General features: G+C 41.3%; 1 long non-coding RNA gene across 1 annotated transcript; it reads right to left on the reverse strand.

Annotated features, from left to right (window-relative positions):
• Positions 1 to 7,587: 7,587 nt before the first annotated feature.
• On the reverse strand, positions 7,588 to 19,491 carry LOC123464764. Its single transcript, XR_006639789.1, has 2 exons — positions 17,130 to 19,491; positions 7,588 to 12,559 (listed from the first exon to the last, which is right to left on the reverse strand). It is a non-coding gene; the product is annotated as an uncharacterized LOC123464764 (long non-coding RNA).
• Positions 19,492 to 19,966: the final 475 nt, after the last annotated feature.

Genomic DNA, 19,966 nt, shown 5'->3' on the forward strand with positions numbered 1-19,966 from the left:
TTGAGAGTCCCTTGGACTGCAAGGACATCCAACCAGTCCATCCTAAAGGAAATCAGTTCTGAGTGTTCATTGGAAGGACTGATGTTGAAGCTGAAACTCCAATACTTTGGCCACCTGATGTGAAGAGCTGACTCATTAGAAAAGACCCTGATGCTGGGAAATATTGAGGGCAGGAGGAGAAGGGGACGACAGAGGATGAGATGGTTGGATGGCATCATTGACTCAACAGACATGAGTCTGGGTAAACTCCAGGAGTTGGTGATGGACAGGGAGGCCTGGCATGCCGCGGTTCACGGGGTCGAAAAGAGTGGGACACAACTGAGCGACTGAACTGAACTGAAGAGTCCATATGGTGCCTATACACTACTATGTATAAAACAGATAACTAATGAGAACCTACTGTATAGCACAGGGAACTCTCTTCAATGCTCTGTAGTGACCTAAATGGGAGGGAAATCTAAAGAAGGTGGGATATATGTATATGTGTAGCTGATTCATTTTGCTGTACAGCAGAACTAACACAACACTGTTAAGCAACTATTGTTGCTGTTCAGTTGCCAGTCGCTCAGTCGTTTCTGACTCTTTGCAACCAATGGACTGCAGCACTCCAGGATTCCCTGTCATTCACCATTTCCCAGAGTTTGCTCAAACTCATGTCCATTGAGTCAGTGATGCCATTCAACCATCTTGTCCTCTGTCGTCCGCTTTTCCTGCCTTCAATCTTTCCCAGCATCAGGATCTTTTCTAATGAGTCAGCTTTCGCATCAGGGGGCCAAAGTATTGGAACGTCAGCTTCAGCATCAGTCCTTCCAATGAATATTCAGGACTGATTTCCTGTCCAATTGACTGGTTTGATCTCCCTGCAGTCCAAGTGACTCTCAAGAGTCTATATATACCCTCCCAATAAAATTTAAAACAAAAGCGTCCACGTGGTGTCTAAGTCAATGAGAAAGGTGTTCCACTGGTACCTAAGGCATCCAGAGGAACTGTCCAGGATCTTCAGTCAAGCCCTTCAAAGCCAAGGGTAGCACAGAAAGCAGATTGCTGGAGAACACTGGCTACATAGGCATGGATTTTCTAGGTCCCACTGCCACCCAAGCCCAGACTGGCATCAAGATGCCTTCGCTGATTCTGTGGAGCTGCCAGAAAGAGACTGAGTTCCCTGTCCAACTCAAACAAGGCCCTGCTTTTACCCAGAAAGGAAACTGCTCTAATCTATTAAACTACAGGCTGGGTATTGAATCCTCCTGAATAATGTATCAGCACTTGTATCAGTGTTCTTTCAGTGAGGAGCTAGGAAAAGAGGGAGAGAACAATGGGCCGCACCCATCCAGGTGGTAATATATAAAGGTGAGAGAGAAGGCATTCAAAGCACTCTTTCAAACAGCCGTTTCGTTGTTTGCTTGTCAGGAGGAAGGAAAAGATGAGTGGGGGTGGGGAGGAAGACATGCCTGTTCTAATATATATATATATATATATATATATATTTTTTTTTTTTTTTTAAGAAAGGAGGTCACCAGAAAGTTATCTCTGGAGAAAGCATTAATTCCTCATCTGACCACATCTGCCCTCTACAACCTTTACTTGTCCCTCCACCTCCAACTTACTTTAATGACGGCTTTAGGTAGCGATTCCTTCTGAGGCTGACCTGTGTTTTAGGCTCCTCCACACCAAGGGTGCTGTGAGCATTCAACTCCTGAAAGGAAGCTGTCCTTAAACACAGGGCCCTCCACACCAAATGGCAGATCTTTGGCTCTCTGGACCCAGTCAGGGACCTTCCATTTTGGATGGAACTCACCACATTTCAATCCCCTTCAATTTAGAGATCTTAAGCATTTAAGCATTCTTGCCTGGAAAACTTCATGGACAGAGGAGCCTGGCTGGTCCATGTGGTTGCAAAGAGTCAGACATGACTGAGCACATGCATGCACATACGTGTGTGTGCACACATGCATTTAAGCATTTAAAAGCACACAAGCATTTAAGGCTCTGTTTCTTATGTGCTCTTATTTAAAATGCTGTTTTTAGTGTCAAAACTTTCAAACCTTAGCAGGGTCACTATGTGTATCTCTGGGTAGAAATCAATTTGAACTATACAGATCCTGAAAAAATGAATGGAATACTCTGGTTAAACACTACAATCTGTATATTAATGTTATTTCAGTATTTTTCATGTTGCTGGGATGTTCCATAATCAATACATATTCTGTGCTTGAAAGATGTTTCCATTTCACACTGGTCAGAAATTACAGAACTGACATATAGTCAATATAAATTGCACTTATATCTTATAAATGTAGAGACCTAAATTCTACCAAACATTAAAAATAACATTCTGAAGGTAATGAAGGATATTCAGGGAGAGATTTTGTTTCTTCACATGGTCAACAAGAAAGTCTATTTTTTTACCAATTAAACATGCATTTTTTATTTTTTCCCTCTTACCTTAAATTTTCAAAACATTAATTTCCCTTTCAAATGTCTAATCATTATTTATATTTTATGTCATTCATGTTAGTTAAAATTCTACTACCCTTAAAATATTATTTTAAAACCCCAAATATAATGCTTTCTAGCTTTCTGATCAAATTGTGAGGAGCAACCTGGTATGCAATTCAGAGATGGAAGGATAAGTCACAGCTCAGATGAGAAGCGCACATGGATCTGAAATAATTATAATGTGGGCAGGTCAAGGGTAAATGCACTTGAGGGTGACTGAATGTGTGAAGTTAGCAGGATGCAGTGTTGAATGATAAAGTGACAGCTGCAAATACCATAAGCCTCTCTAGCTAAATATACATCTTCCAAATTGCCCTGGAACCGTTCAGTGTGTCTGTCATTAGCAGTTATCACAGTGATGGTTTTAAAAGAACTGCCACATCCTTTTGTAGAAGTGAGTGGCTGGTTCATTCTACCAATCTAGACGTGAATGAAGGCTCTAGTTTCCCATTAGAGAAAATTATATGGGTTGAAAAAGGTATGTGTGAGAGAGAGACAGACAAGAAGTCCAGCAACCCAGTCATAAACGCACCCTTGGGCACCCAGGCTGCTAATGGCAGATCACGTATCGTGTGTTTTGCCTCACCTGACCCCTTAGGATGATTTAGCAGAGGCACTTTCTCCAGAGTCACTGAGAATTAACCCAGAAGTTCTGGCCAACAGGGAACTTTCCTTCAGCGGAAGTTTTAAAGCAAAGAAACTCCCTGGTTTTCTCTCCTGCACATCCCCTCTCTCCACCTCGAGGAAGTCAGTGAAGACCTAACTTCAGCCGGAGCTCTTATCGCTCTGGCTACTTGAGATGACTCAAGGAAACTTCTTTTCCCCCCAGGGCAGTTTGTGTGCCTTGACCGCTCTTATTCTACTCAAGGTGTCGATGAATTTTCTCATCTTTTTGCATTTTGAATAGTTTATGCTGGGCTTTTAGTTTTATATGCTCCATCTCAGAGTCTTTTTATCATGTCAAGGGAAAATGCTCACATTTTCCACCATCAATTGAGCTGGCTGCTTGACTATAAGGCACATTCAGTGTTCTGACTAGAAACACAAGCAGGACACTAATGTTTTTATAGTCTACTCAGCTGCCTTTCTCTGTGGTGAATGTGTATTGTGTCCATGTAGCTAAGCTTGGACTACATGTCCCAGAAATTCTCTTCCTTACACAGTTGGCTTGGGTCAGAAGAGAAACTCTGTTTGGGATTCAGAAAGTGGGAATGAGGCAGCCATATTCTTTTATGCTCAACTGGGCTGATGTCGGTGTGGGGTGCAACTGCCCTTCACAGGTGTCATCGCAGATTTGCTGGTCCCACTGCTTGGTGTGGGGCAGTGGCCTGGCCCACAGAGCCTCTGGATCCCACTAAGTCTCCTGGGTCAACTTCTCTGACTCCAGGATCAAGTCCATGCTTCTCTGCGGGAGAGGGTACCAGCTTATCCTGCAGGCCCCCTGTATCTAGCGTTGGAGGCTTGGATGTAGTTGAGCTTCCATTCCAGTACTCAGAACATTTTAAATGTTTTTTTCCCAGCAACTTTTCTTTAGGTTCTCCGACATGAACAATTCTGGGATGGGTAGTGGAATACTGAGAGGCCCAAGTACAATCTTGACTGTTGGGAGCATCCTGCTGCCAGTCTTTTATTGAGGCTGGGCAGTTCAGGGCACCACAAGGACCTCTGATCTGCCCAATAAGCCTCCCCACATTACAGGATGGGTTAAGAAGAGGGCTTCTTAGGGAAAACAGTAATCTCCTTGGGTAGCCAAGCAGTGAGAATTCATTTGACTCTTCTACGTGGGTGGTTCTGTTGATTTTAAAGGATATGTTTTAAATTAAGAGAGTTGCCCCAAAGCCACAAAAATACATTTTGGTTATATGTGTGTTTATGCACAGAGTTGGTGGGATCTGGAAAACCCTTTAGGAAATTCTCAGCATTGTTCCCATGGCTGAACTTTCTTGAATATAATGCCTTTTTTTTTTTTTTTTTTAAATAAACAAGAGAGTTTCTTCTGGATCCACTTAGGTGCATGGTCATGACTCGTACTGGATCTTAAATAATCCCAAACCTAGATGAATAAGAGCAGTTCCCAAACACAGCTGCTTGACAAAGAAGATTGCCAATGTTCTTTTTATGAAGGGAAGGAAAGGACATTTTCAGAAATCTGTTTTCTTTCCTCCTGGAGTTTGTTTTTCACTCAATCCCAGAATGAAGACTTATTTTTTTGTTAACTCCAAATATCCATCCTTGAAATAATTTGCAGGTAGTTTTACTGCCTTAATCGTCTTTACACCTTAGCTAAATGATGCTCGCTTCATTTTGTGTAAGTTCAAGAAAAAAGACTAAAATCATATTATGCTTAGTGAAATAAGTCAGGCAGAGAAAGACAAATACTGTATGGTATCATTTAAATGTAAAATCTAACAAATAATACAAATGGATGTATATGCAAAATAGAAACAAAGATTCAGAAAACACACCTGTTATTACCAAAGGGGAGAGGGAAGTGGGGAGGAAGAAATTAGGGGTATGGGATTAACAAATACAGTCCACTCTGGACAAAACAAATAAGCAACAAGGATATACTGTAGAGCACAGGGAACTACAGACAGTACCTTGTAACAACCTATAATGGAGTACATATATATTTTGTAAAAAAAAAATCACTGAATTTTTGCAAAATAAGCCTGAATTTTTGAAAAAGCTGAATCACCAGGCTGTATACCTGAAATTAATATAATACTGTAAATCAATAAAAAATGAATAAAATAAAATGGCTTATGAAAAAAGACTAAAATCAGTCCAGCTAGGCCTATACATGTTCAACTACATGATTCTGGCAGGAAAAAGTTCATAGACATGGAAGTCAAACATTACCCAAATAAGTGGGACTACATCTTTTGATGCTAGCTCCATATCCAAATTTAACAGTGTGGGTCATTAGAAACTTGAGTGCCCCAGGCCATACCAGGTTGAGGATACAGAGGATTTCATGCGTTTAGGGATATTCACACATAATATCTTTACCCAATTGAGTTCAATTAAAAAAAAAATTAAGAACTAGACACAGGTCTCAGAAAAAATAACAATCAAATTACTGGCTTCATCACTGATTAAGTCTAAGTTAGAGGATACAGCTGGGTTGTGCAACAGTAGGCTTATTCCATGCTGTCCCAGTCAAGGCACAGCTGGACAACCTCAGTCCTCAAGCACAGGGTCAAAGGCTGTCCACTAAGCTTCCTGCATAATCAGGAATACATGAGTCATGAGATCCCAAGAGAATGCAGGAATGAGCTGAGCACGCCTAGTTCTTCCACCAAAAATCCCCCATCAGAGAAGTCTCTACTCCTCTCGCGGGGATAGTGGAGTAAGGGGTAGGGAGAGAGACCAAGATAGTGTTCTAGGGAAGTTCCTCCACTGGGACACTGCCACCCTTCCTGAGCTCTGCTTCGGTCTTCTATCAGGTTCCACCAGAACTTCTGGAGCTGTCAAGGAACCCCATGATCTTCCGCAAAGCAGGAGAGAATTTATCTACTCTTTGTAGACTTTAGTGGCAGCATCTTGCTAACACAATTCCAATTCTGCTCAGGTAGGCAATATAACAAGCTAACTATAGTCTTCCCCAGCCCCTTTGCATCAAAGGATGGCTATGTGACACAATTTGGACCAATGACACATTAACAGAAGTCTCCTGAGTTTTTCTGTGAAATATTTCAAACTTAAAAGATATATATATATATAGAGAGAGAGAGAGAGAGAGAAAGCTATTAGCATGCTCTCCTCCCACTCCCTTCTTCCTCAGGTTGGAAATGATAGATTTATAGCCATCTTGCAATTACAAAAAGTCAAGGATGAAGATGAAAACTGGCACATTAAGGATGGTGTGACAGATACTAGGTGCCTGGTGGTACTGTGATCAGCTGTGCTAAACAAGTTTCAGCCTACTTTTATGTTTCCTATTTTGTGGGAAAACAAAGTCAAGAAAGACAGACATTTGTATAAGACACTTTGAGACGGTTTTTTGTTTTCTGTTACTTGCAGATAACTGTAATCTGAACTAATAGCAGCTGTGTTTCCCCAGGCAGCTTCAGGACAGAATTTCATGAAAGCAGTAAAGGAGGAAGGAGGCACCTCACCCTCCCTTCCCTGTACCACTCAGCCAGCAGAGCACCCAAAGTAACACCGGAGACCACAGGGATGAAATCTGTGGCCATCTGACCCCCCACCCCATCCTCACTCAATTACACTGTGGGGCAGAGCCCTTTTCTTCACTCTTGTCACCCACATATTTAAATTCCACTTTCATTGCCTATACCAAGCCACCACCTCACTGACAGTAATCACAGAGTCCATTGTCCTGGCTTTCTTGTTTAACCTAAAGATCGGCTAACTTGCTAAGTCATCTACCATTTAGAAAAAACGGGGTAATCTGGAATGCTGCTTCTAATAGAGAGTCCATTTAGAATAAGTTATTTTGTCACCAACGTCTCCAGCTTTGGACAACCAATTGCTTTCTCAAAAAACCCCCAAACTTGTTACCTTCAAAACCAGATCTGTATTGAGTAGAGACAGAGGCTGAGTTAAAGAGTTTCCTGATACTATAATTAGAGTAATAAAGAAATCATATTCTCACCCCTTAAGTGGTGTATCCTCAATTCCCAGGGAGCGCCATCTAACAACTCAGCAGTATTCTATGCTAGTCAAAGAGGTCGGAGGATTTAGGGAGGGAGAGAAACCACCACCACCTCATACTCTAAGAGGCTGCTTCCTGACACATACAAACTTGAAAAAGATTATAAGCCAAAAAGGTGTCTGGATGCTTGTTTTATAATAAGTAGAACTATAAAATAATATATTTTTTTCTATCAGGAAATATTAACAGATCCAGGGAGCTTTGCAACAAATAAATTCTTACCGGGTTATTAGTTTTTCACTTCCTTCTATAAGAGTACAACATTTTTCAAATTAATCTGTATATTTGTTGTGATGTTTCCTGTTCTTGTGTGGTTTCTATACAGTTAGCTCTGTGTGCCAATAGGTTTTAGTTTTGTCTGGCTGTATCAGTCACAATGCACTGAGTTTCAAGTAACGGAAAACCTAATAGTGATTCAAACCACAAGGACATTTATTGTTATCAAGAAGTCTTAAGGCAGTCTGTCCTGGAGTTTATCCAGTGACTCGGTGATGCTGTAAGACAACATCGTGTATCAAGGATCTTTCTATCATCCGGCACCACCCTCCTCAAACAGTTGGTGATGTTTCAAAATGGCTGCCACAGCTTCCAGAATCAGTCCGCATAAACAAAAAGACAAAGCAAAAAGGATTTTGTTTATGGGTCTCACTTCTTTATCAAGGAGGAAACTTTTCACAAGAGCAGCCTAGCAGGATTCCTCTTGGATTTCACTGGCCAGGAATGGGTCACCTGGCACACGCTGGCTGCAAAGGGGGCTGGAAAATCCAACATGGCATTTTCAACCTTGTGCATAGGAGACGGGCAAAGAGGAAGGGCACTGGAAACAGCTGCTGGGGAGGCCACAAACATGTGCCATAGAGTATAAGCCTTTAAAGATCACCAATTCATATTTTATTTGCTCTCTGTGTCCTAACAAAACAAAAAAATGAAAACTATAATGGTAGTAAATATATTCAAATAGTACTTTGAAAAAATAGAAGAAAAATCACCCATAATTCTATCCTAGTTACAAAGATTTCCTTTTTGTGTATTATTTTATATTCACTGCCCATAGTCTAGTTATAAACATTTTTACCTTTTTACAAACTCATTTTGTACTTTTTCATTTATTATCACATCATAATTATTTTCATTTTTTCTATATATTTTTCATAATTATAATTTTTAATGTAAAAATAAATTTTTATAAGATCTAATATACATCACAATTTACTTAACCATGTCCCTATTATTGAACTCAGTTGACTTTTCATTTTGTGGCTAATATAGATTATAGTGCAATAGCATCTTTCTGTGCATACATTTTCTGTGCAAGGAGGTTAAGTGTAGAAAAAACTACAAAGTCATAGGGAGTAAGGTATAGCATGGTGATTATAGTTTAAAATAGTAGTAAATTTGAAAGTTGCTAAGAGAGTGAATCTTAAACACTCCATCACATGAAGAAAAAATTTTAACTAACTATGGTAACAGATTTAAGTAGACTTAATGTGGTGATCATTCTGTAATAGACACAAATATGGAATTATTATGTTGTATATGAGAAACTAATGTTATATATCAACTGTGCCTCAAAAACTATGAGTATTTTTATAGCTTTTAAAATGTCATAATCTCAATCTGAATGACTGTTCAAATTTAAACTACTACTAATTATATATATACACATGTGCAAATTTTATCACAGCCTAACATGGTGCTATCATTATTTAGATGCTTGTTTGATCACTGATTCACCAACTATAAAATGTTAACACTATATTTTATTTCCATTATTTTCATTTTTTCTGACAGGGAGACCAGAGAACTAAGCTAGCGAGATCTTATTTGACTACCTTTGGAGCAAGACAGTTTCTTACCCAGAGCTAAGTTAAACCAAAATGCTAAAAATCTTTTGAATCTTTCTGAAAAGTATGTGAGAGAAATTTTGTCTGATTTTTATTTTCTGCCTTGTTTTTTCTAATTACACTATATATATAGAGAGAGAGTTACTTTATATGTATTTAAGCAATTACAATATATTATTTCACTTTCAATGAGTTAAACTTTGACAGCACTGTCATAGATGTGTAAGGGAAAGAAAAGAGTCCAAACAGGTCATCAGAACATGGAGAACCTAAGAATACACAGATGGGATATACAGCCAAGGCTTGGGGAGTCCACACAGACCAGTGTCCAGATCAGCAGTCAGGAAGCTAGAAACAAGGGCTTAGGGACAGCTGCTTCTGAGACAAGGCAGAAGACAAACCAGATCTTTAGACTATGGAAGGAAGAGCAAATTATACCTGCGATTACTGCCTACGTGTCTTCTTACTGTTATTGTTCTTGACTGAATTATCTATTCACATCCTAAAACCTGCCTTTGTAATTATATTCATTCATTTCACAAATGTTTATTGAATACCCCTTATGCACCAAGCACTGTGGTAAGTGCTAGGATGCAGTATTAAAGACAACAGACATCAAGTCCCTAACCAGAGAGGAAGGTTGACTGTCACAAAGAAAGGAAAAGAAGGACAAGGGTATAGAGCACGTCTGGCAGAAGAGGCAAGTCTCTCTCTCATATAGCAGGTCCAAGAATGCTTCTCTGAAGAGGTGACATTTGAAAGGGACCTGGATGAAAGGAGAAAATAGGTGTGCAAATATCTAAGCAAACGGTCTTCCAGAGAGAGAGAGAGAGAGAGAGAGAGAGCGGAAAGCAGTCCCAAAATCTGAGTGAACTGGATGTGTTCAAGTAAGTGAGGGAGAAAGTGGTAAGAGATGTGACTGGAGAGAAACCTAGAAGCCAGATCCCATAGCTTTCACAGGCCAAGGTAGGAATTTGGGATTGTGCTCCCAGTATGGGAAAAGTAGTCAGGTTTGCAAAGACTTACATTTTAAAAGGAACCATGCATGGGTGCTGTTTGGAGACTAGACTGGGGGTAGGGGATGCTGGAGGCAAAAATGAAAGCTGAGACTTATTGCAATAGTCTAGGTGAGAGGAGCCAGGGGTTTGGACTGAGGTGGAGGTGATGGAGCTAGTGAACAGCTGTCAGATTCCTGATTTTTCAGGATAGAGCTGCCAGAATTTGCTGATGGACTAAATGTGGCAAGCAAGAGAAAAGGAGGAATCCAGTGTGACTCCTGGGTTCTTGGCCAGGTGAATCTATAGTCCTTTGTACTGCACTCTGGAACACTGAGGGAGGGGCAGGTATGGACGAGAAAATCAGAAGCTCAGTTCTCTTAAGTGTGAGATTAGGAGTTCCATTGAGGATGTTGAGCTGGCAGTCAAATATATTTCTTTGGTGTCCTGGGCAGAAATTGGGACTGGAGGTTTAATTTCAAAATCATCAGGTATAGGTAGTATTTAAAGCCAAGAGCCCAGATGGGATGACCTAGGGAGTGAGTGCAGGTGGAGAAGAGAAGTGGCTGTCACATGGGGCCTGAGACAACCAGGAGGATCCAGCCAAGGTCACTAAGGAGTGGCCAGAGAGGTGGGAAGAGAACTGGTGGGTTCAGGGTCCTGGAAGCCAGAGGAAGACACTATTTCAAGGACTGTTGCAATTAACCGTGTCAAATGCTACCAAAAAGTCTAGTGAGGTGAAGACTAAACGTTGATCTGCAGAGAGTGATGTTCCAGCGCTAGGTAAACTCCCACATGCCCAAGGTGGATCAAAGCATGAAAAGCAACCCCAGCAACCACCTCTCCCCAGATGCTTCCAAAGTAACACTGGGAGGATTCGGATCTGTCCTTATGTAAGTAAGGACTAGTTGGCTGGTAGCTGGAAGTTCCCACAAGTTGCTGTAATTCCTTGTTGGAGATGAATGCTCTGGTATTCCTGAGGTTATTCTGAGAGGATTAAAGGGGCAGTAAATGCAAAGCATGAGGCACAAGGTCTGGCACATTGTAATCACCCAACCCTATCAGTGTGAGCTCTTACTGTAACCCTGGTGAGTCTCACCTAATGTTTGGCTCTCATTTCAGGCCACTGCTTAGCAGTCTTCCAAATATAAGCCCTAAATTTTCTGGAGATGATTGAAAGTCATCACAATGCCTTATAGCTGAAAGGGCTACAGAGATTAATCACTCCATTCTCTTCACTTGACAGATGAGAAAACAGAGATCCACAAAGATTAGGTGACTTTCTCAAGGTCACCTACCAAATCTGTGGCAAGACTTAAACCAGAGCACAGGTCTCCGAATGCCAAATTCTTAAGAATTAGAGTAAAGCTTACAGTTAGAGAACTGAACATTCCATTCCAGGGGATCTCTCTCAGATAGCTAAAGCTTATTCTTTTTAACCAGGGAAATTTACTAACAATCATTATCACCATCATTTATCACTCTTGTTTAAAATCTTCTACTGCTTTTGATTAAAACAGTTCTGCAGAGTGGAGTTATTTTAGCCTAAAAGAGCCGAAATCCTTAGAGGAGCTTTTCTTGTTACCTCATTTCTTTACCAGCTGCTTTAAGCTTTGAGCGATCCCTTTGACTTATAAAGCAAGTGACAACTTCATTATGATAGTGTTAGAATATTGTCAAAGTGATCACTTGATATTTTCTGAAAAGACAAATCTAAGGAGTTAAGAACAGCAACAAGCACATGATTCCGCATCTCAGAGTATCCACGTTATGAGTACATTTATTTATATTATATATGTATATGTAGATTTGTAAGTGTATTATCATGGAAATTTCAGTGCACAACACAGATCTGAAACTCATGGAGAAATTAATCTTAAATGAGTCTGTGTTATCTTTCAGTTTTTCAGAGTACATATGAGGCTCATATACATTTAGTTATTGAAAGTGTCTCCATTGCATTTTTCTGTAGAGAGATTCTGAACATCACTTCATTAAACACCTAAGTACTCCTATGAGAGATGAGGAATCAGATATTACTATTCCTATTCTAGAAACAAGAAAGCTAACATCCTCACATGTTAATATGCCCAGAGGACCTATATGAACAAGAACAAAGTAATGTTCTCCCTTTGCCCTCTCATCAGGCAATCTTTGAGTCTCTCATCCTGGAGTCTGAATTTAGCCCTCAGGATTTTCAGCTGTTCCAGGAATAGGCCTTGCCAGAAAATAAAGCCCACTGATTCCTGATGCTTACAAATCCACCCTCAACTTTTCCCATCTCTGGTGACCTCAGGCTCAGCTTCTGCCTGCCTTTGAGGTCAGGGGGTCTCTGTTGCTACAACAACCATGAATCCATCGCTGTTACAAGGAAACTGCCAGTCACTTACATTGGCCCAATCTTGTCAGAGCAGACGAGCTGTGTTATCTCTAGAGTGGGGTAGCAAATAACAGGCCAGCAAAGGATTCCTTCTCTGCCTCGTTAGATTTTGCTGCCTTTGAGTGATGGGAGATATGGCTGGATGTTGGGCATGTGAAAAGTCCTGGAGGAAGAAATGACACCTGGATAATTACAGGGTGGTTGAAAGGATTAATATTAAAAAAAGGTAACACATGTGAAGTGCTTGCTCAAGGGTCTTGCTCAAAGAATGTGTTCAACAGATGTTAGCAGTTAGTATTTGTGGGTTAGCTGGTAGAATTTGCAAAGAGCTGATTATCATGATCATGATTGCCATTTATTCAGTTGGACTTATATTTCACAGCAAGATTACAAGGTGATTGCCATTTTCCCTATTCCACAGAGCAGAAAGTGGCAGACTTGGGATATGACAAAGATTTCTCTGATTTTCCCAAGCTTGTTCATTCATTCATTCACTCACAAGTACTAACTAAGCTATTGTGTACTAGGCACTGAGTTAGGCAAAGAGGAGAATAAGACAGACCTGTTCCCTGTCCTCACAGGATACGGAGCATAGAGAGGAATACAGTCGGGTAAAACCCAAGGTCATAATATCCCCATTCTTGCTCTGTCACCTTGAATGTAAGCCTCTTCCCTTCTCTTCATCTTCCTAAAAGAAATCCATTCTATCAGGCAAGGAAGAAAAGGATATTTGACTGGAGAACACAAAGGGGAAGAAGTTTACATTGCATAACACACAGAATTTCTCTCCATAAGTCCCCCACAAACTCTTTGTTTTTTTCCACCGGATCAACCCTTAACCTACTCACCCAACTCTACTTTACCCCCAGCCTCCCAGCCCAGGGACAGGCCCTGGCTCCTCCTTCCTTATGCAGACTAGTTAAGTCTTACATCTCCAGTACCAAAGGTCCTCTTATTAGCAAGATACCCTTCCTTATAAGATGAGCAGAGGATTCAGTTCAGTTCAGTCGCTCAGTCATGTCCAACTCTTTGCAACCCCATGGACTGCAGCATGCTAGGCTTCCCTGTCCATCACCAACTCCTGGAGCTTACTCAAATTCACATCCATTGAGTAGGTGACGCCATCCAACCATCTCATCCTCTGTCATCCCCTTCTTTTCCTGGCTTCAATCTTTCCCAGCATCAGGCTCTTTTCCAATGAGGCAGTTCTTCACATCAGGTGGCCAAATTATTGGTGTTTCAGCTTCAGCATCAGTCCTTCCAATGAATATTCAGGACTGATTTCCTTTAGAATGGACTGGTTGAATCTCCTCACAATCCAAAGGACTCTCAAGAGTCTTCTCCAACACCACAGTTCAAAAGCATCAATTCTTTGGTGCTCAGTTTTCTTTATAGTCCAACTCTCACATCCATACGTTGACTACCGGAAAAACCATAGCTTTGACTATACAGACCTTTGTTGGCAAAGTAATGTCTTTGCTTTTAAATATGCTGTCTAGGTTAGTCCTAGCTTTTCTTCCAAGGAGCAAGTATCTTTTAATTTCATGGCTGCAGTCACCATATGCAGGGATTTTTGAGACCCAAAAAATAAAGTCTCTCACTGTTTCCATTGTCTCCCCATCTATTTGCCATGAAGTGATGGGACCGGATGCCATGATCTTAGTTTTCTGAATGTTGAGTTTTAAGCCTTCACTTTCATCAAGAGGCTCTTTAGTTCTTCTTCACTTTGTGCCATAAGGGTGGTGTCATCTGCATATCTGACGTTATTGATATTTCTCCCGGCAATCTTGATTCCAGCTTGTCCTTCATCCAGTCCAGCATTTCTCATGATGTACTCTGCATATGAGTTAAATAAGTAGGCTGACAACATACAGCCTTGACGTACTCCTTTCCCAACTTGGAACCTGTCTCTTGTTCCTTGTCCAGTTCTAACTGTTGTTTCTTGGCCTGCATACAGATATCTCAGGAGGCAGGTCAGGTGGTCTGGTATTTCCATCTCTTGAAAAATTTTCCACAGTTTGTCATGATCCACACGGTTAAAGGCTTTGGCAAAGTCAATAAAGCAGAAGTAGATGTTTTTCTGGAACTCTCTTGATCTTCGATGATCCAACAGATGTTGGCAATTTGATCTCTGGTTCCTCTGCCTTTCCTAAATCCAGCATGAACATCTGGAAGTTCACGGTTCATGTACTGTTGAAGCCTGGCTTAGAGAATTTTGAGCATTAGTTTACTAGCGTGTGAGATGAGTGCAACTGTGCGGTAGTTTGAGCATTATTTGGCATTGCCTTTCTTTGGGATTGGACCTTTCCCAGTCCTGTGGCCACTGCTGAGTTTTCCAAATTTGCTGGCATATTGAATGCACCACATTCACAGTATCATCTTTTAGGATTTGAAATAGTTCAACTGGAATTCCATCACCTCCACTAGCTTTGTTTGTAGTGATGCTTCCTAAGGCCCACTTGACTTCGCATTCCAGGATGTCTGGTTCTAGGTGAGTGATCACACCATCGTGGTTATCTGGGTCATGAAGAGAAGAGGATTATAAATACATTATTTTTTTCTTGGTCCCACAGAGAAGAGTAAACAAGCAGATCTACTGTAGTATGTAGAAGATCATAGAGTGTCTTGGAACTTGGACTTACTTAGAGAAGCAGGGCAGATGTCCTGGGAAGTGACATCTAAAGTGTGGTGGACATTATGGTTGCCTTCTGAACATCTATTGTTTAACCCTTGGTAACTGCTCTAATTTGGCTGGAGTGGAGTAATATTTGTATCCACAAGCTTTGGGGAAACAATTCCAAAGCCCCAACTCAAACCTTACCTCATCCCCATCCACCTGACCTTACCACAGTTATTGGTTCAGGGGTGAACAAAGACATAAGCTAAGCCAGTAAGACTGATAAAGATGTTGTGGAAAAGAGGAGGGGAGAAATGGGGAAAGGTCTAGAAAAGAAACGCTGTCTCCTCTTTAATGGATGTAAATAAAGAAAGGCATGTGTTTAATCAATACTGTTGGCCACTGATCACCACAAGGATCACCAGTCTCAGCAGGAAGTTTATGTGGCCCTGTAGACTGAAGAACTAAAAAGAAACTAAACCCTTTACTACCTGGTAGAGCTGCCGAACTAACCTCAGAGATGTGAATCTCTCTTATCTAGGGCAGTTTGGCTTGCGTTTTCTGATACCTACAATCACACCCAGCCTAACTGATAGAGGTGAGATTAGATCAACAAGTAGGTAGGCAAGTCTCAGATCTACGACATGAAGTTCATTTAAATAAAGATTTAGCAAATCTGTGAGGAAGAGATTTTTTTCCTTAAAACTTTATGAGGAATCACAAACAGAAAAAGATAGGCACATTCACATATAAATTTTAAACTTCTAGACAAAAAATATTAAAAACATAAAAACTACATAATATGAAAAATCTATAGCATATGTAACAAGTGACTGGGTCATAAAAAAGATATAAGGGGAGTTTATTTAAATTTATTAGCTATATATCTTTGCTCTGATAGATAAATGGGCAAAGAACATAAACCAGCAATTCCCCCAAGGAGAAAAACAGTAAATAAACACAAGAGAAAATGTTCAGCCCTGGTAATAATCAAAGAAATGCAAATTAAAGCAACCTTGAAATATCATTTGACACCTACTAAATTATTATTTTTAAAAATGATGGGCTGGCAAGGTGACAGTGATATTGGCACACTCATTCATTTCAGGTGGCAATGCAAACTAGTACTGCCTTTGAGAAAGCACTATGGCAACACGAGAAACATTCATGCCTTTTGACCCAGTTAATTTCAGTTTTTCTAATTAGTACTAAGGAGAATAATTTGACAGAAGCAAAGAAACACCCTCAGCACTGTTCTTCAGAGCCTTGGTGATTCAATTAAATTCAATTAGCATATATTTTATACCTTCCACCTGCCAAGCAGAGGCAACAGGGAATCAGAAATTAATAAGATACCGTATCTGACCTCAGGGGGCTCATAGTCTGGCAGAGGAGGCACGTAGGTAAATAACTGCATTACAAAATGGTTCAGTAAGTCCAGCAAAAAACCCACAGGTGCTGTCAGGTAAGCTAGACTTTTATGATGGGGATGAGTGAGGTAGGTGAGCAGAGAGCAGGCAGGGTTAAGCAAAGGCTTACAAAGGGGACAAGGTGAAACTCCAGTCAAAACGGCAAAGAGAGTTAAAACAGGGACAATGAGTGGTCCAGTACTATGGGAACAGAGATTCCAGGAAGAAGTTTGTGGAAAACCAAGATTTGTGCACAGAGTGGAAAAAGAATTTTATTGCCCTTGTTTAACATCTATAATAGCCAAAAAAAAAAAAAAAAAAAGGAACATTCTTAAATCACCAACATTGGAAATATCTCTTAATGAATTATGATACACAATGGACCACTATCCCACATGAAAAATACATAAGACACTTCAAAACATTTACGATATGCAGGCAGGATACCTAGGGGAGAGTGGCTGGCCTCAACAGCCCTAAGCATTGCTCCAAAATTCCCCTTTCTCCCTTTTTTCCTCAATTTTTAAAATTGAAATATAACTCACATACTATAAAATTCATTCTAAGTATACAAGCCAGTGCTTTTAATATATTCATAAAGTTGTGCAAAATTCACCACTAATTCCAGAACATTTTCATCACCTGAAAAAAGAACCCATCAGCAGTCATTCCTCATTCCTTCCAGCCTCTGGCAACCACTGACCTACCTCCTGTGTCTATAGACTTGCCTGTTCCTCCTCACTTTGCCCTTGGAGTAGCCTCCCAAACCCCTGCTGTTCTCGCCAGGCCTTGGTGATCAGGGGCAACATCTATTTGATGTGCTGGCCCTCCCCGGAGTGCAGCTGACTGAACATAAGTAAACACCATCCATTAAAGCCTCAGACAGACTACAGGGGAATTCAACATGGATTCAAGGGAAACTAAAGAGTCTGCCATAGGAAGTTAGCTTGCTCTGTGGGGTGCATAAGCTAACTTGAGCCCCTTCTCCCTCAGGTGAGCGTCAGCTTAGCTTCCCCTCCACCCCCACTTCCTTCTTTATATATCAAGAGCCAAGAGAGCAGGACCAGTGAAAACCAGCATGAGGAGAAAATGAGGGCAGGGCAGGAAGCACACCATCCTGAGCTAACACACACAAAGGAAACACATGGTACATTTTCATTTTTCTACTATGGCACTTGCAGGAGGCCACATGCTTCATGGGGTGGCTTGGCCTCTGGCTGCCTTCACCTAAATGATTAACTCTTTTCCTCTCCAGCCTTATCTTCTGTAGGACACTGTTCTGTTCTTTTCTTGGTGACACTGAGTGTAAAAGTTCTAGTGCCCTGTGGAAATGACCACAGATGAGCTTCTTTGCAATTTGGGTTTGTCGTGTTCTCCTGACCAGTTAAGGAGGACACTGTATATTTGATGGTGAAGTTTGACTTCTTTGTCACTAGGTGTCTCAAACGTTAGAAGTGGTCCCAGGGGCTAGAAGGCCTTACTCTTCACAAACAAACAACAGAATAGTTTATCACCTCATTCCGCCCAGTTTCCTGGTAACTGTGAAACATGGTGTTACAAGTTCAGTCACAGAGGCAACCTGCTGATGTGGCAGGTGGAGCACTGACCCAGGAATCAGGATCTGGCTTTAACCTCTGCTCTCAGTTCCCTCACTGATAAAGTGAGGGTGGGAATAGAAGGAGCCCACAGGACTTGCTACTAATTGAAATTCCACAGTTTCTCTAAATTAGTAAGGTTGAGAACCAGGCCTTTCTGTTTAGGAGTCATCTGGTCTCAGGCTCCTTGTGAGAGAAAAAAGGGGAGGGGAAGGACAGGAGGGGACCTACAAAAAACATGGGAAGGGAGGGGAATTTCAGGAGGTGATAGAAGGAAAGGGGGTGAGAGGGGATGGGGAAAGACATAAAGAAAGGGAGGGGAGGCACAGGAAATGGGGGACAAGAGGAGAGAGAGAAGATGGACAGATGGACAGGAGGGGAGAGGAAAGGAATGGAGCAGACGGAACAGAACCATGGAGAGGACAGGAGCAGAGAAGAAGGGCAAATGAATAAGACTTCTTTGGAAAAAAGATGAGAAGAAGGGAACATTTCTGATATCCTACTAGATATTACTTCTCAAAACCACCTCCAAGGTAGGTGCCGCTACTGCCCTCTCACCAATGAGGCCCTGAAATTTCAGACTCTTCAGTACCCTCTCCTGTATGTTGGCTGAGCAATTCCCCTCTCCTCCAAGAGATTTCAGTGCAGTTGGACAGGCTCTGCAACAAGCTGGGCTAAGTAACGTGTCCAAAGTCTTACACTGAGTTAATCACAATGCTGAAATTTAGACTCAGGTCTATCCGGTCCTAAGACCTTGTTCTTTCCACTTCTGCTAGGAAGCAAAACAGAAAACAGAAAGAGAAGTGAGGACAGGTTTCAGAGTGGATTCCTCTTCAGGTACATATTAAGAAATGGGCTAAGAAACCCTCTCAATAAAATCCATCCTCAAAAAAAAGGGGGGGGGGAGGAAAGAGTGGGCTGAGTTAAATCTATTCAATACAAGGGAACAGATTTAAGATAAAGTCTCAGAGGCATTCCTTGAACAATAGACTTTTTCCATAATTGACACATCTCCCTCTGCACTGGGCTGGCAATAAGTCTTGCTGCCTTATTCTTTAACAATGATCTTGATGTAACAATAATGCTTTTCATTTTAAAGCACACTCACCATTTTTAAAGCATGTACACATTTATTATTCCTTTTGACACTTAACAATAATAACAATTATAATAGGCAGGTCAAACCAAAGTTTTGGAATAAGACCTCAGTTTGATTGCCACCTTGGCCACTTATGAACTGTGTGACCGTGGGCTGATTAGTTAACCATTCTTAGCCTCAATATTCTCTCCCATCAGATGGGATAATAAAAGTACCTACCTCACAGGGCTGTGGTGAGCATCCAAAGAGATAATACATGTCAAGTGTTGCCCAGCACATTGTCAGTGCCTAAGAAACACTAGCCAAGTATTATTTTTACATGTGCTTGTCAGAAAGATTATCTGGCATTCAAAAATAGAGGACTTCCCTGGTGGCTTAGACGGTGAAGCGTCTGTCTACAATGCAGGCGACCCAGGTTCGATCCCTGGGTCAGGAAGATCCCCTGGAGAAGGAAATAGCAATCTACTCCAGTACTATTGCCTGGAAAATCCTGCGGACAGAGGAGCTTGGTAGGCTACAGTCCATGGGTTCGCAAAGAGTCGGACACGACTGAGCGACTTCACTCGAAAATAGAGACTATTGGGCTTTCTTTCAGGACAGTAATGGAATTGATTTTCCACTGTGCAGAGGCTAACATGAAGGTGAAGATACAAATGCTGTGTTGTTGTTTAGTTGCTAAGTCATGTCCAGCTCTTTGCAACCCCAGGGACTAGAGCCCACCAGGCTCCTCTGTCCATGCGATTCATACTGGAGTGAGTTGCCATTTCCTTCTCCAGAGGCTCTTTCCAACTCAGGGATCGAATCTGCGTCTCCTGCATTGTGGGCAGATTCTTCACCACTGAGCCCCCTA

The sequence above is a fragment of the Bubalus bubalis genome, chromosome 12, assembly GCF_019923935.1.
Source record: "Bubalus bubalis isolate 160015118507 breed Murrah chromosome 12, NDDB_SH_1, whole genome shotgun sequence".
In the NCBI taxonomy this organism is placed as follows: Eukaryota; Metazoa; Chordata; class Mammalia; order Artiodactyla; family Bovidae; genus Bubalus; species Bubalus bubalis.